The sequence below is a fragment of the Sus scrofa genome, chromosome 17, assembly GCF_054392235.1.
Source record: "Sus scrofa isolate SSC_HxYL_T2T_F1_AM1 chromosome 17, Sscrofa_HxYL_maternal_Yorkshire_Landrace_v2.0, whole genome shotgun sequence".
Classification (NCBI taxonomy): Eukaryota; Metazoa; Chordata; class Mammalia; order Artiodactyla; family Suidae; genus Sus; species Sus scrofa.
In genome coordinates, this window is record NC_139399.1 from 34,731,397 (window position 1) to 34,746,015 (window position 14,619).

The 14,619-nt window shown below is 45.3% G+C and overlaps 1 protein-coding gene and 1 long non-coding RNA gene across 8 annotated transcripts in view; both read left to right on the forward strand.

The window, feature by feature from the left end:
- Positions 1–14,619, forward strand: part of SLC24A3 (solute carrier family 24 member 3) — an 808,408-nt gene that overhangs the window by 455,695 nt on the left and 338,094 nt on the right. The gene's annotated exons all lie outside the window — the stretch shown is intronic.
- On the forward strand, positions 4,384–12,965 carry LOC146395213 (uncharacterized). The gene is made up of 2 exons (XR_014832915.1): positions 4,384–5,904; positions 8,276–12,965. It is a non-coding gene; the product is annotated as an uncharacterized LOC146395213 (long non-coding RNA).

The following is a 14,619-nucleotide window of genomic DNA, read 5'->3' on the forward strand; positions in this document are numbered from 1 at the left end:
GCGCCCCTGTGGTGGGTGGGCCTCTGCACCTCCTTTGAACACTCCTGAAAATCAGTGAAGCTGAGAAACACTCGTCAAAATTTCCTGAGAAGTATTTTTTGCATCTGGCAGAGAGGAACCTAGATTTGCCATGTGAGTGGGGAGGGACTTTTTCAGTAAAGCAAGTTCTCCAAAATTCTTATGCCTGTTTAGAAGCATCTCTTGTGTGTCTTGAATGAGATTGAAATAAAGGGAAGCTGTTGAGGACAGCCTGGCTTTCTTATTTAAAACTGATTATTAGAGATCCCTGGTGACTCAGCGGGTTAAGGATCTGGCATTGTCACTGCTGTGGTGTGGGTTTGATCCCTAGCCTGGGAACTTCTGCATGCTCTGGGCGTGGCGCTCTAAAAAATAAATAAAACTGATTAAAGTTGGATCATTCTAAATGATTCAGTAAATAAATAAAACTGATTATTAAAGTTGGATCATTCTGGGAAGTTCCCATTGTGGCTCAGCAGTAATGATCCTGACTAGTATCCATGAGGTTGCAGGTTTGATCCCTGGGCTTGCTCAGTGGGTTAAGGATCCGGCATTGCCGTAAGCTGTGGTAGAGGTCTCAGAAGAGGCTCAGTTCTGGCATCGCTGTGGCTGTGGTGTGGGCCAGCAGCTCTAGCTCCGATTCAACTCCTAGCCAGGGAACTTCCATATGCTGTGCGTGTGGCCCTAAAAAAAAAAAAAAAGGCTTGGATCATTTTAATCCAGTACAAGAAGCATGTGTGTGCCTGTGCTTGTGCCTGTGTGTGTGTGAAGGCAAGCATTGGAAGAAAATATATGAGGGTGATGGAAAGTGGGCAAATCAGGAGACGTCATGGAACCATGGCATATATTGTGTTCCCCAGTTCATATTTCCTGCAATTCCATTTTCTTTATAATTGTATTTGTTGTTCACAAACTGCCAGCGTGGGAACAATGCTTGGGTGGCAGATGCCGTAGCCCACAAACCAGAGCGAAAGGAAACACGGCAGGCTCTCTGTGCTCAGGATTGCTCCCTGCTGGGTTTCTGGTGAACACGTAAAGGAGGATGCACTGGAACACGCGTCCCCAACGAGGGGCCAGGATCATCCCCGGCTTGCTTGTTGCCCTGTTGTATCTGTGTGTCCTTGGCGGGGATAATTGTGAGCCCACTGTTGGCCTCGCCTCTCTGGGAGGCGGTTCCCCATTCCTTATTTCCCTCTCCACCGGGAGCAAGCCACGGGCAAGAATATTCCCAGAACCAGGGGGTTCCTGGTTTTCTGAAAGGTCACTGCTGCTCGTTTCCTCGTTGCTCCGGGTCCAACAGAAATGCTCGGATGCCCACCCTGTCCCTTTCCCCACGGCTTTTCGCCGACTCCATTTCTTTCAGATAAAACGTCCCTCCTGGTCCAGCAGCATTGACAGCGGACTTGGCCACGAGACAGAGGACCCTGTGTTCCTCATTATTTCTGGATGAAAAGTCCTGCGGGCGAGTGGAGATGCAGGACAAGGCTGGCCAGGTGGAGCAGGCGCCAGTGTGCAGCGGGTTGTAGAAAGGGGGAGATAATTCAATTAAGAGCGCCAGGTGCAGGCATTGAATGGTAACCGTGGGTGTTAATTATGCAGCCGGCTTCACTGGCCAGTGTTAGTGGGGGAAATGCCATGGGCCTGCCTGTCACGTGGCAGCTTGAAAGGCTTGGGGGAGAGACATTCAGGGTTTCTGCAGAATTTGCCAGGGCTGCCTACTTGAGATTCTGGGGAGGCAGGGATTATTTATTAGTTGGAGTGTGTGCATTTTTTTTTTTCTATTTCACGCAGTGGCAAGGAGGTTATTTGGGGTGGGAGGATGGGGAGGGGGGCTAACTCTGACCCACATAGAAATCTGAGGGTAGCCGGGAGGGTGGTTGAGTGTGTTGTTTCCAGTTTAGACACTTCTGGAAGTATTTATTCCCTCTGATTTGAGCTGAGTTTGATCGTATGGGTCTGAGGGTGTGTCCCCATCATGAAGATGAAGGGATAAATTTCACTGTGGCCTGAGACACGGCAGTCAAGGGTGTGGACCCCAAGAGCAGCAGCAGAAGCCTGGCCAGACCACAGGCACCGCATAGGGAGTCCTAGTCCTGCCTGATTCCATTTTGGTGAAGTTCTAGATCAAGTTCAACAGAGCAGTGATGACGGACGTCAAGTCTGAGGCTGCACAGGGGAGCTTTACGGGGGCAAGGGGGTATGTTCTGTTTTCTTTCTTGTACTGAGGGTTAGTTACTTGACTGTAAACGTGTTTCAAGATACATTAGCCATACATTTAAAGTCTGTGCATTTCATCACATGCAAGTGATTCCTCAGTGAGAGAAATGCGAAGGGACCTTCCATAGCTGTTCCTGACAGTGGATTTTGAACCCTGATCCATCTCAGATGTCATGTTTACGCTCCATCCTCACCACTCAGCTTTTCCGTTGGCTGTACTTTTCCAAAAAAAGGCTTTCTTTAGAAGGAAGTGCATGTGGCCCAATGCCTGATGGCAAACTGCAGCCCCTGAGCCAAATGCATTCACCCTCATTCATGCATATACAGTTGTATTGGAATAGGGCTGTTCGTTTATGCTGCACAGCCCCCTGGTCCGCTGCATTGGCCGTGTTGTTCCAAAAAGGCTTTCATTAGAAGGAAGTGCATGTGGCCCAATGCCTGATGGCAAACTGCAGCCCCTGAGCCAAAGGCATTCACCCTCATTCGTGCATATACAGTTGTATTGGAATAGGGCATTCATTTATGCTGCCCCCTGGTCCACAAGCCTAAGTAAGGTTTTGCGGCAACTTCGTCTAAAAGGATCATTTGCTTTTGGAACTTTTCAGCAGCTCTGTGTGGGTGGAGGTTTTGGACCAAGTGCACTGTCTGGGAAAGAGTCAGGGACAGATGCTGCAATTTAGATAAGTTGTTCCTTGTCCCCCGGAGTTCACTGGGCACACTTGGTGCCCTGGACTGACTGTGGAGGATAGATTGGCCCGTGTAAAGTTTCTTTAAAAGTTTTCTGTGTTGCTGTTGTCAAGGAGGGAGACACAAATAAGGCCTGGAAGCTGTCCGTGGCCAAAGCAAGGCTCCCATTTTAAAGTCCCAGCTTTGGCTGTAAGGGATCCCACCGTGGAAAAGAAAACTCAGCTGGTGGATTTGGAGAAAGCGAGGCGTGGTCTGGGGAGACCTGGTCCAGGGGGCTGGCGATGCCTGTTGGGGAAATGAGGGAGCGTGTGGGACACATGAGCCGAAGTCAGCATTTAGGTTTGATTCGGAGGCTCCTCGAGCAATTTTGTTGAAGATTTTTTTATTGTTGTTGATGGTTTGTAAAGGTTTAAACCTCTTTCTTTGCGTTATCTCCCACCCAGGATTAATGCTCATGACCAGGCGGGAACTCTCTGGAGGGTTTGGTCATATGGCCCCAACGACTTTGTAGAGGGGTTCATAGAAAAGACATGGGCCCCAAAGCTTTGTCTTTCTTCATTTTGCAATTATTGTGAATTTCCTCCATCTGCCTGTTTCCTTATCCTATGCTTACGAGAAGTAAAGGGTTAGATCTTGGGGAAGAGGGGTTGATAGTTTTGTGGGGTTTTTTAAATTATAGTTGATTTACAGTGTGATGCCAATTTCTGCTGCACAGCACCTGTGTCCTATGGACGTTCCTGGGCTAGGGGTTGAATTGGAACTGCAGCTGCAGACCTACGCCACAGCCACGGCAACACCACATCTGAGCCGCATCTGTGACCTACACCTGAGCTCACAGCAACGCCGGATCCTTAACCCACTGAGTGAGGCCAGGGGTCCAACCCGCCTCCTCACAGACACCATGACAGGTTCTTAACCTGCTGAGCCACAAGGGGAACTCCTGTCAATAGTTTTGTTTTGTTTTTTTTTATGAAAAGAACTAAATGTGATCAGTATCACCTACGCTTGAGATGAAGATCCCTGTGCTCCTTAAGAAAGAAGAATATATATGTGCAGGGAGCCAACTATAGACAACAAGAGTCCACCTAATTGGGGACTTAAAAAATCAAGGCAGTGCTTTAGTGGCACCTTAGGCTGTTCCTTCATCGCCCTGGGCTACAAGGGCTGTGAGCAGGTGAGGCGTAATTGTTAGACCTGGAAAACCACTGTCACCAAGAGAATTTCAGAAAGAAGCAGACGAATCGCACGTGGTAGAGATGTGCTGTGCCCAGTGGAGTGGTTTGGATTTGATCCCGGTTCCTGGGCCTCTTGTGGAGGGACCCGTTCATTCTGTCCACCACCTGTGCTTAGAACCTCCCAGGTGTCAGGTGCTGTGCGGTGCTGTCTTTTCACTTTGTTAGAAGTGAGGGGCCATGGGGCGTGTGCTCACACTCAGATGCCTCTCAGTGAACTGTATTCACTGGAAGATAGTCAAGGATATCAGATGCTCAACAGAACTCAGCCGGCCACTGCTTCTATGGCATGGTAGTGTCAAAATAATTAAATCTTTACAAAGCCATCCCCTCCTTCCCAGGCCCTGCACCTGACAACAGCAATAACAGTACCACGCACACCCACACCCACACACACACAATAACAACAACAACAAAAACATTGTAATCTGATGGTCTTTTCCTTATGGCCTCTGGTATGGATGTGGTATTGAGGGAAAATCCAGTTGTTTGTATCTCTTTTGACCACAACCATGGCTTAGAGAAGTTCCAGGGCCATGGATCCAACCTGAGCCACAGCCATAACAATGCCACATCCTTAACTACCAGGCCACCGGGGAACTCTGGATTTTTCATATTTTTGTAAAGTCTTTCCTTTGTTAGTATTTGTTACTATTCTTATAGAAACGCTAACAATAACCCCATGACCCAGAAGCTGGCTGGGCGGTACTGAATATACATTAATGAATCACCCATCCATTCATTAACTCATCTTTATGGGGCAGGCTGCCCTTTGCTAGGTGCCGTCCTTGGAGCCAGAGAGTAGATCATGAGCAAAACTGAAGCAGATTCCTCCCCACAGGGAGCTCACGGCATTGTCAGGGAGATAGGGGGTCATCAGGTAATATTCAAATGTCTGTTTGCCTGTTTAGTGTGACACAGTACCGTGTAATCACACAGCAGATCTGGGGTCACAGAAAAGAAAGTGACACTGGGGCTGGGGCCTACAGGGAGAATATGGACCAGCTGAAGGTTGAGGGAAGTTGTGCACAGGCCCTGTGGTCCAAAGGAGTGGGCCAGGCCGGAGGAATTGATAGAGGGCTGCAGAGAGAGAGAAGAGTGCATCCATGCAGAGAGGGCTTCCAGGTGACACTGGAGCTTGGGGGTGCCTGACAGTGCAGGTCATAGTGGATCATGTTCAGGGCAAACTGGATTCCAACAGAGCGGGAGGCCAGGACAGTGCTTTCTTCAGAGTGGATTCACATCTGGTGTCACCTTTGGGAGGATCTCTCCAGCCATTGTCTGGTGTGGACCAGAAGGGAGGGCTCAGCCTGGAGTGATGGCTTTCTGCGCCTCATTTTTCTTCTCTTGCTTTTTCCTCTGGATGGTGGGGCTCTGGGCTAACTTAGTCTCTGAGCAGAAGGACTGGTCATGGGTATTTATTAAAAGAAGGGTGGGTGGAATTTTCTGGAAGGGTATTCCTTGGATCTGGCATGAGTCGGAATACCACATATGGGCATTAATGGATGAAATGGGGTCATGATGGTGCTGACAGGTAAACGGATATCTGAAATGATTTCATCTACCAAACATTGAAGGTTAAGTTCCCGTTTAATCCAGTTTTTCCTTTGACAACCAGAATAAAGTGTGAGAGATTTTCCTTGACAGTAGATCTTAAATAACAGAGCATTGGGAATGAGTTCCAACTCTGTAATTATGAGTCAGGGTAAGATCAAAGTAGGTTAAGACATCTGTGTGAGGAAGAGACCAAGTGGGGGGAGGGGAGAAACACATAAGTACTTAACTCAGAGTCCTGCATGGATGTTAGCTATTATTATAATAGTCATAATTATTATAATATGTTATTATAATTACTAATATTAGTACCACCATTACCAACAGTAAGATCCTGCATCACTCTCTCACCTTTTATATCCATTCATTCATTTTTCATTCATTCACTCAATTCATCCTTTCAACAATGTTTATTGAGCACCTACTATCCCAGGCATTATTATACAGGTTGAGCAAAACTACATCCTGGTCACCATGAAGCTTACATTCTGGGTGAGGGCATTGAGTAAGTAAATAAAAACCAAATAAATGAATGCAGTATCCGGCCATTGGAATAAGAGCTAATTCAAAAAATAAAGTGGGAAAAGGGGGTGCAGAGTGGTGGATAAGATGGTCCAGAAAGGCCTCTTTGAGGAGACGCTGTTGAGCCAAGACGGGAGTGGAGGGTGTGGACTGTACAGATGACCAGGAAGCCAGATCAGCAGGTGCAAAGGCCCTGTGGCAGGAGGTGCTTTCAGGACTCAAGAAGGAAAGAGGTGGCAAGCCAGGCTCGAGGAGTGCCCTGCACGCTGTGCCAAGCTTCCATGATTGTATACCCTCCAATCCTTAATGACAGGTGCAGGAGGTGAGCAGCTCTGGTGGAAGTGATTGACATCCACATTCAGTTTTCTTTCTTTGTTCCCTGGGGTTCTGATTCCACCTCCCTCCCACTGTTCGCACAGCTTAGATCAGCAGCCATTCCTACACAAGGCAAAGGTTCCCAGAAGATGTATAGTGAGAGTTTTTGCAAGTCAAGGTATTCTTGTGTCTCCTTTCCAACAATTTTCAAGATTGACAAAAATCCCCATTTGTCTAACGATGTGGCTGGAGGGGCAGGTGTCCTGTTCAACCAAGAGCACAGAAAGAAGCAACAGGAGTCGACCGCTGCAGTAGAAATGGAAGGAAATTCATCTTCGGATGAAATGGAACCACTCAAGTGACATTTGGTGTGTCTGCTGGGCATTCGGTAGATGATGTTCCTGCCATGAGTGTCACCTTCCAACATATACGTGGATGTCTCTTCGTGCTGGTTCTTTGCTGGGGACCAGGAAGCATTCTTCAGTGTGTCAGCATCCCGGTACACATGTCAACACATGGTGTGATTCACTCCATGTGATTAAGTGCTATGATTTTGGCTGATTGATCAGGAGGCTGGTGCCGGCAAACGTGGGAGAAAATGCCACTTCTCATCTGTGGGCGGAAATGAGGAATCCAGACATCCTCTCCAGAATGATAATTATACCTCATCTGAGTCTGTGAAAAGTTCCAGAAACTCGATTATTGTTGATGACGATATGATTAATTAAAGCCACGTAAGAATCGGTCTCATTTACTGCAGTGAGGGGAAGGGAGAAAAATTGGTTTAACAAGAAAAATAAGTGAGTTTTATTTTATTTTTTTCAGAGTTAAGAGTCATAGAGATTAAAATTAAGCAGCTTCCGCATCTTTTTGCGCCAAGAACCTGGAGAAGCTGTTATCTGTGCTCTGGGGGCCTGGTGGCTGGCAGACATGCGATGTGAAGTCACTGTCCTTCCTGATTTGGAGCTGCCCAGGGACCTGTGTGTGACCAGACCCTCTCTGGCCTTTCCAAGCAACATAGAAACTTCTGGAATGTACCCAGACAAGATAACCAAAGTGCACCAATGCCAGAGGGGAAAAGAGGGTTTAATGACAGCTCCCCTCCACTGTCCTGTCTTCTCCTACCCAGAAATTAAGTTGTGAACAAACACAGCATATCGGTCCCAAAGAGGATCAAGCCAGAGGCTGCTTGGCGGCAGCCGGGCTGGGTGGTGGGGCCGCCATTTGTTCGGTGCTCCCGTATATCCACTCGAGCGGCTGCCCTGCTTTTTTTTTTTTTTTTTTTTTTTTTTTTTTTTTTTTTTTTTTTTTTTTTTCCCAACGTCTTTACGGCAAAGCCTGCAAAATTGGGAGCATTCAGCTCTCCCAATTACCACTGACTCAGCTGCCAAAACATATTTTCCGTCCGTTTCTGACAGAGGCTTCTGTTTAAATAGAGAGAGGAAGAGAGATGATCTCCTTTCAGAGTGATTCCAGCCCCAATTCTCTGAGAGCAAGTGGTCAAGTCACCAAGTCCGATTGGAGTGAATTGATTTATCTTCTTTGGCAGCCTGATCAGCACCCTCCCGAGAGGCTGGGCTATAAATGGGAGGTAATCATGATGATATACGTATTTCTCTGGATGCTGCTGGGCTAATCCAGTCCATTTTCCATAGATATTAGCACTGCAGGCAGCTGCTGTTCCATCACTGGTCTTGAGTTTTTTGTTTAACCCTGTACTGGAGGAAGAGGAATCGGGGGGGGGGGGTGTTGAATGCTGTCAAATTCCGAAAAAAGAGAGCAGGAGCCCACTTCCCTTTGACGTTTTTCTATAATAGTTAAGGTTTTTGCTTGTTTGTTTTTTGCTTTTGCCAGGACAAAAATTGAATGATCATTTGTCTTGTGAAACGACAGAAGCATGTCCATAACGTACACATCATAATCAACTGACATGCAGGCGTAACGCGCCTGTGATCCTCAGCCCACACGCGTGTACTGACGTTCTGTGTTTATATGTCAGATCTGCGTGGCTTCTGTTAGGGGCTTCATGGGAGGGGAACTTGGGGTATTCACATGTCCTCCTCCTCGCCTCCGCTGACCCCTCCTTAGAAACTTGGAGAACTATTAGCCACTTGATCTGTTTCACCCGCCAGCTGCTTCCACCTTAATGCTGAGAGCTTCCCTCAGGCATTGCTTATTAATTTCTTAGGCCCGCAGCACTTGCTCCTGTTCGGTGCTTTGTCTTCCTTTTCCTTCTCTGTCAGTCCCTAAAGGCTCCACCTGGTTTGGGAAGGTATCTCAATCCACCTTTGTACTCCCCCCACTCCCCACAGTCATTCAATCCAGCCTTTCCCCTTCCCCCAAATGGGCATTGGTTCTGTGGCCCTAACTAGGGGGGGCTGTCTTGGTCCCAGATTGCAGTCCCCCAAGACCACAGGCATCTGCTGGTTCTGCTCTGTGCTGCCTCATGGGATGTAAACATATATAACCTCTAACATATCAGGTATTTTTTCATTAATTTTACCCCATCCCCAGGACAAGCTCTGGCAGAGTAGGGATTTCTTTATTGCTGAGTCTCCAGCTGAGGACAGTATCAAAGGTAGCAAATGCCCAGGACCCAATACATTTTTATTCAATGAAAATATAATAGCTTCTTTACTCACAGACAGAACAAACTTAGGGTTACCAAAGGGGATAGGGAGGCAAGAGGGGAGAGATAAATTAGGAGTTTGGAATTAACATATACACACTAGTATATATAACATAAACAACAAGGACCTACTGTATAGCACAGGGTACCATAGTCAGTATCTTGTAACAACCTATAATGGAAAAGAATCTGGGAAAAAGAATATATACAATTGAATCACTTTGCTGTATTCTTGAAACTAACACAACATTTTAAATTAACTATATTTCAGTTTTAAAAAAGGACAGTACCCCATCTACTAAAACACTACTAAAGATATATATTTATTATATATATGTATATAGCTTGACCAATAGAAAAGGAAACATAAAAATCATCTGTACTCACAGCTAGCATCATACTCAGTGGTGAAGGTTTGAAAGCTTTTCCTCTCAAATCAGGAACAAGACAAGGATGCCTTCTTTCACTACTTCTTTTCCACAGGGCACTGGAAGTCCTCACCAGAGCGTTTAGGCAAGAAAAAGAAATAAAAGCCATCCAAATTGGGAAGGAAGAAGTAATAGTTTCTCTTTGCAAACGATGTAATTGTTATCTAGAGATTTTACCAAAAAATCAATTAATTCAGCAAAATTGCAGGATGTCAATACTATCCAAAGTAATCTACAAATTTAACACAATCGCCTTCAAAATCCTGATGGTGCTTTTTTTTTTTTTTTGCAGAAATAGAAAAACACATCCTAAAATTCATATAGAATATAAAGGGGCCCTCACGAGCCAAAACATGTTGAAAGATAAAGACAAAACTGAAGATCTCATACTTTCTGATTTCAAAATGTGTTACAAAGCTACATTAATTAAAACACTGTGGTACCAGCATAAAGACAGGCATATAGATCACTGGAATAGAGTAGAGAGCCCAGAAATCAACCATTGCAGGTATGGTTAAATGATTTTGACAAGGATGCCAAGACCATACAATGGGGAAGGGAAAATACTTTCCAAAAATGGTATTGTAAAAACTGGATATCCACATGCAAAAGAATGAAGTTGAACCTTTACCTGGCACCGTATATGAAGATTAACTCAATGTAAGGCCTAAAACTATGAAACTCTTGAAAGAAAACATAGGGCAAAAGCTTCCCAGCACTGGATTTGGCAATGATCTCTTGACTATGACACCACAACGAGAGTGGCAACAAGAGTAAAAGTAGATACTTTGAAGCTGTGCCTCTAAAGACGTAATCAATTGAGTGAAAAGGCATCCTACAGAATGGAATGAAATATTTGCAAATCATGTTTCTGATAAAGAGTTACTCTCCAGGATATATAAAGAACCCCTACAAGTCAACAAAAATACAACAACCCAATTAAAAAATGGGAGTTCTCGTTGTGGCTCTGTGGTTAACAAATCTGACTAGGAACCATGAGGTTGCGGGTTTGATCCCTGGCCTCGCTCAGTGGCTTAAGGATCTGGTGCTGCCGTGAGCTGTGGTGTAGGCCAGTAGCTGCAGCTCTGATTCAGTCCCTAGCCTGGGAACCTCCATATGTCTCGGGTACGGCCCTAGAAAAGACAAAAACAAAAACCAAAAAAGACAATTAAAAAATGAGCAAAGGACTTGAATAGACATTTCCCCAGAGAATATATACAGATGGCCAACAAGCATAGGAAAAGACGCTCAGTATCACAGATTATTAGGGAAATACAAGTCAAAACCACACCAAGAGACCACCTTATACCCATTAGGATGGCTGCTATTAAAAGTAAAAGAGTTCCCTTTGTGGCTCAGTGGGAACAAACCTGACCGTATCCACGAGGATGTGGGTTCAATCCCTGGCCTTGCTCCATGGGTTAAGGATCTGGGTTGTCGTGAGCTGCAGTGTAGGTCACAGATGTAGTTCGGATCTGGTGTTGCTGTGGCTGTGGTGTAGGCTGGCAGCTACAGCTCTGATTCGACCCCTAGCCTGGGAACTGCTAAATGCTTTGCGTGTGGCCCTAACAAGAAAAAAAAATTAGAAGTACCACATGATCCAGCAATCCCACTTTTGGGCACCTATTCAAAAGAATTGACAGCAGGCTCTCAGAGAGGTATCCATACTCTCATGTTCATGGCAACATCATTCACAATAGCCACAAGGTAGAAGCAAATGAAACTTGCTGCAGGCAATGAATGGATCAACAAAAGGGAGTTTTTGTTTTCTTTCTTTTTAGGACTTCACCTGCGGCATAGGGAAGTACCCAGGCTAGGGGTTGTATCAGAGCTGCAGCTGAGGGCCTATACCACAGCCTCAGTAACATCAACACCAGATCCAGTCCACATCTGTGATCTACACCACAGCTCACAGCAATGCTGGATCCTCAGCCCACTGAGCGAGGCCAGGGATGGAACCCACATCCTCATAGATACTAGTTGGTCTCTTAACCTGCTGGGCTCACAGTGGGAACTCCCAAAGGGAGTAGTACTCAGCTATAAAAAGGATGGAAATTCTGACGCATGTTACAGCATGGATGACCCTTGAGGATATTATGCTAAGAGAACAATTATGCCAGTCATCAAGAGGCAAATTCTGTATGACTTCCCTTATATGAAGTATTCTAGGATAGTCACACTTATAGAAACAAAGTTGAATGGCAATTGCCAGGAGGAGGGGGCCTGTTTAATGGGAAGAGTGTTTTCAGTTTTGCAAGATGAAAAAGCTCTAGAGATCCACTGCACAACAATGTGAACAGACTTGGCCCTACTGAACCGTATGCTTAACAGCGGTTAAGATGATACATTTTATGTTATGAGCATTTTACCACAATTTACAAAATCACCTGTAATCCTACCACCAGAATTGACTACTCTTAACATTTTGGTGCATAACCATGTTAGGTTTATAGACTTTTCTTTCTCATGCAGGTGTGTTTACAAATGTGTGCATATACACACACACACCATTTGTTGCATTGGACTGACAGTGTTGTAGGTACATGGAAGGGCACAGATGGAAGGAGAGCAGACAGAAGTAATCAAATAATTACAGTGAAACCCAGTTGTGTGCTAGTAATTAAATGCTAAGCGTGTTGGAGCACTGTGGGGGCAGAGCGGGAAGGTTTTGCAGAGGAAGAGCCATCTGGGTTGGGTTTTAAAGTATGGGTAGGAGTTTTACAGGTAGAGAAAGAGAATCAGAGCATTCCGGGAAGCAGGATAGCACATGAAGAGGCATGACGTGGGGAAAGGCTGCAAGGAATTTGAGAAACAGTGCAGAGACGAGGTCTGTGGATGTGAAGTATTGGGATAGGACAGGCAGCGGGTAGATGGGGGTTGGGGAGGATGCTGAGCCCAGAGAAGGTGGCTGAGGCCCAAAGGGGGGCATCTGTCATCTAGCTGTCAGCCGGTGGAGGTATTCCTCTTCCCTACCCAGAAGTTTTGTTTTGTTTTGTTTTTAAATGAGAATGACATTTTGGCTGTGACATGACATTAAAAGGATCCTCAAGAATCAGTTGTCATTGCAGAAGCCACACAGTAGCCCTTGAAGGTGACTGTTTCAAGTGGCTCTGAAAGAGGAAATTACCTATCTCCTGGTGCTCCTAGAGGATTCAACTTTTAATGGATGTGGATTCAGCGAAAGGAGAGTCTCTTTTTTCAGTTGCTTTTCAAGTCTAGACTGTTTAAAATCGACAAAGCAGTGAGTCTACAGGATTTATTAACCTTTGTTGTCTAGAATGGTGCTAACTAACAGAAATACAATGCAAGACACACGTGTACTTTTAAATCTCTAATAGTTACATTAAATGAAGTAAAAAGAAACAGGTTAAAAGGAGTTCCCTTCATAGCTCAGAGGTTAACGAACTCCACTAGGATCCATGAGGATGCAGGTTTGATCCTGGGCCTTACTCAGTGGGTTAAGGATCTGGCATTGCAGTGAGTTGCGGTGTAGGTTGCAGATGCGGCTTGGATCCTGCGTTGCTGTGGCTGTGGCTGTGGCTGGCAGCTGTAGCTCCAATTCAACCCCTAGCCTGGGAAACTCCATATGCCGCTGGTGCCCCCCCCCACACAAAAAGAAAGAAAGAAAGAAATGGGTGAAATGAGGGAGTTCCCTTCATGGCTCAGTGGTTAAGAAACCCAGCTAGGATCCACAAGGATGTGGGTTTGATCCCTGGCCTCGCTCAGTGGGTTAAGGGGCTGGTATTGCCATGAGCTGTGGTGTAGGTGGCAGACATGGCTCAGATATGGCCTTGCTGTAGCAGTGGCACAGGCCTGTGGCTACACCTCTGATTCGACCCTTAGCCTGGGAACCTCCATGTGCCATGGGTGCGGCCCTAAAATAGCAAAAAGAAAAAAAAGAAAAAGAAAAGAAATGGGTGAAATGAACTTTACTATTGAACCCATCTTACAGCTTGTTGAAATAGTGTTACAGCAACATGTAGTCAATATAACATCACTAATGTCGGATTTTCAGTCTCTCTTATTCAAAATCTCCTATACTTAACAGCACTTACCAGCCACGGTGCTGGTCATGTCATTGGCAGCCACCATATTGGATAGAGCAGGTCTAGAACACGCAGTGGTTTAAAAGAAATAAATAAGAGCTGTGCATCCTCTGACCCTTTGATTGGAATAAAATATGATCAGGATCAGCACCCTTTTTTAGAGGCTTTGCTCACAGCACAGATCAAATTATTTCCCTGGCATTTAGGAAGCTTTGAGCTGATAGAGTATAATTTTCACTGACACTTTCGTTTGCCAGGATCATATGGTGTCTAAAAAATATGCAGTCATGTCAACTCATGGTAATTAGTGCCAGAAAAAGCTTGCCAGGGGTAGGCAGGCCGACTCCATTACCTCCCCTTGCCAACTCCGTATACGGATGTTCTTTTGCATTTTCATCCCAGTCCACAGAACTGAATTCCGCTCCAGGATATATCCACATGGTGGGATTGAATTTAGAGGAGACCTTGAAAGGGTAAATGAGAAAGTGATCATTAATGTGACTGTTCGAGGTGGCAACATGAGACACTTTGATGAATTTGTCTCTGATGTGTGCATTTCAGCCCAACTCAATAGAATCAATTCTTTCAGTCTCCCTGTAAGCACATTCTACCCACTCTTCAAATTTCCCCTCATTCCCTTCCTTGCATATTTTTAACGCACAGATTTGGAACTCTTATATCATACATTATCTTTTTCTCATTAGCAAAATTTCTTCCGGAAGCCATATGGTTTTTCTCCCTTCAAAATACAAATGATTTGTTTTTCATCATCACCAGTGAGGTTCTTGCCAAAGGTATGAAATAATCATTTGAGATGCAAATCTCAAAGCTCAGCCCTCCAGTCAAGATAACAAACTAGTTGGAAACAACAGCATTTGGAAAGAACATGAGACCCAAACCCAGGAGTTTAGCAGTGTTTTCAAACTTTGAAGGAAAACAAAATCCCAAAAACAGCTTATTAGACAACAAAC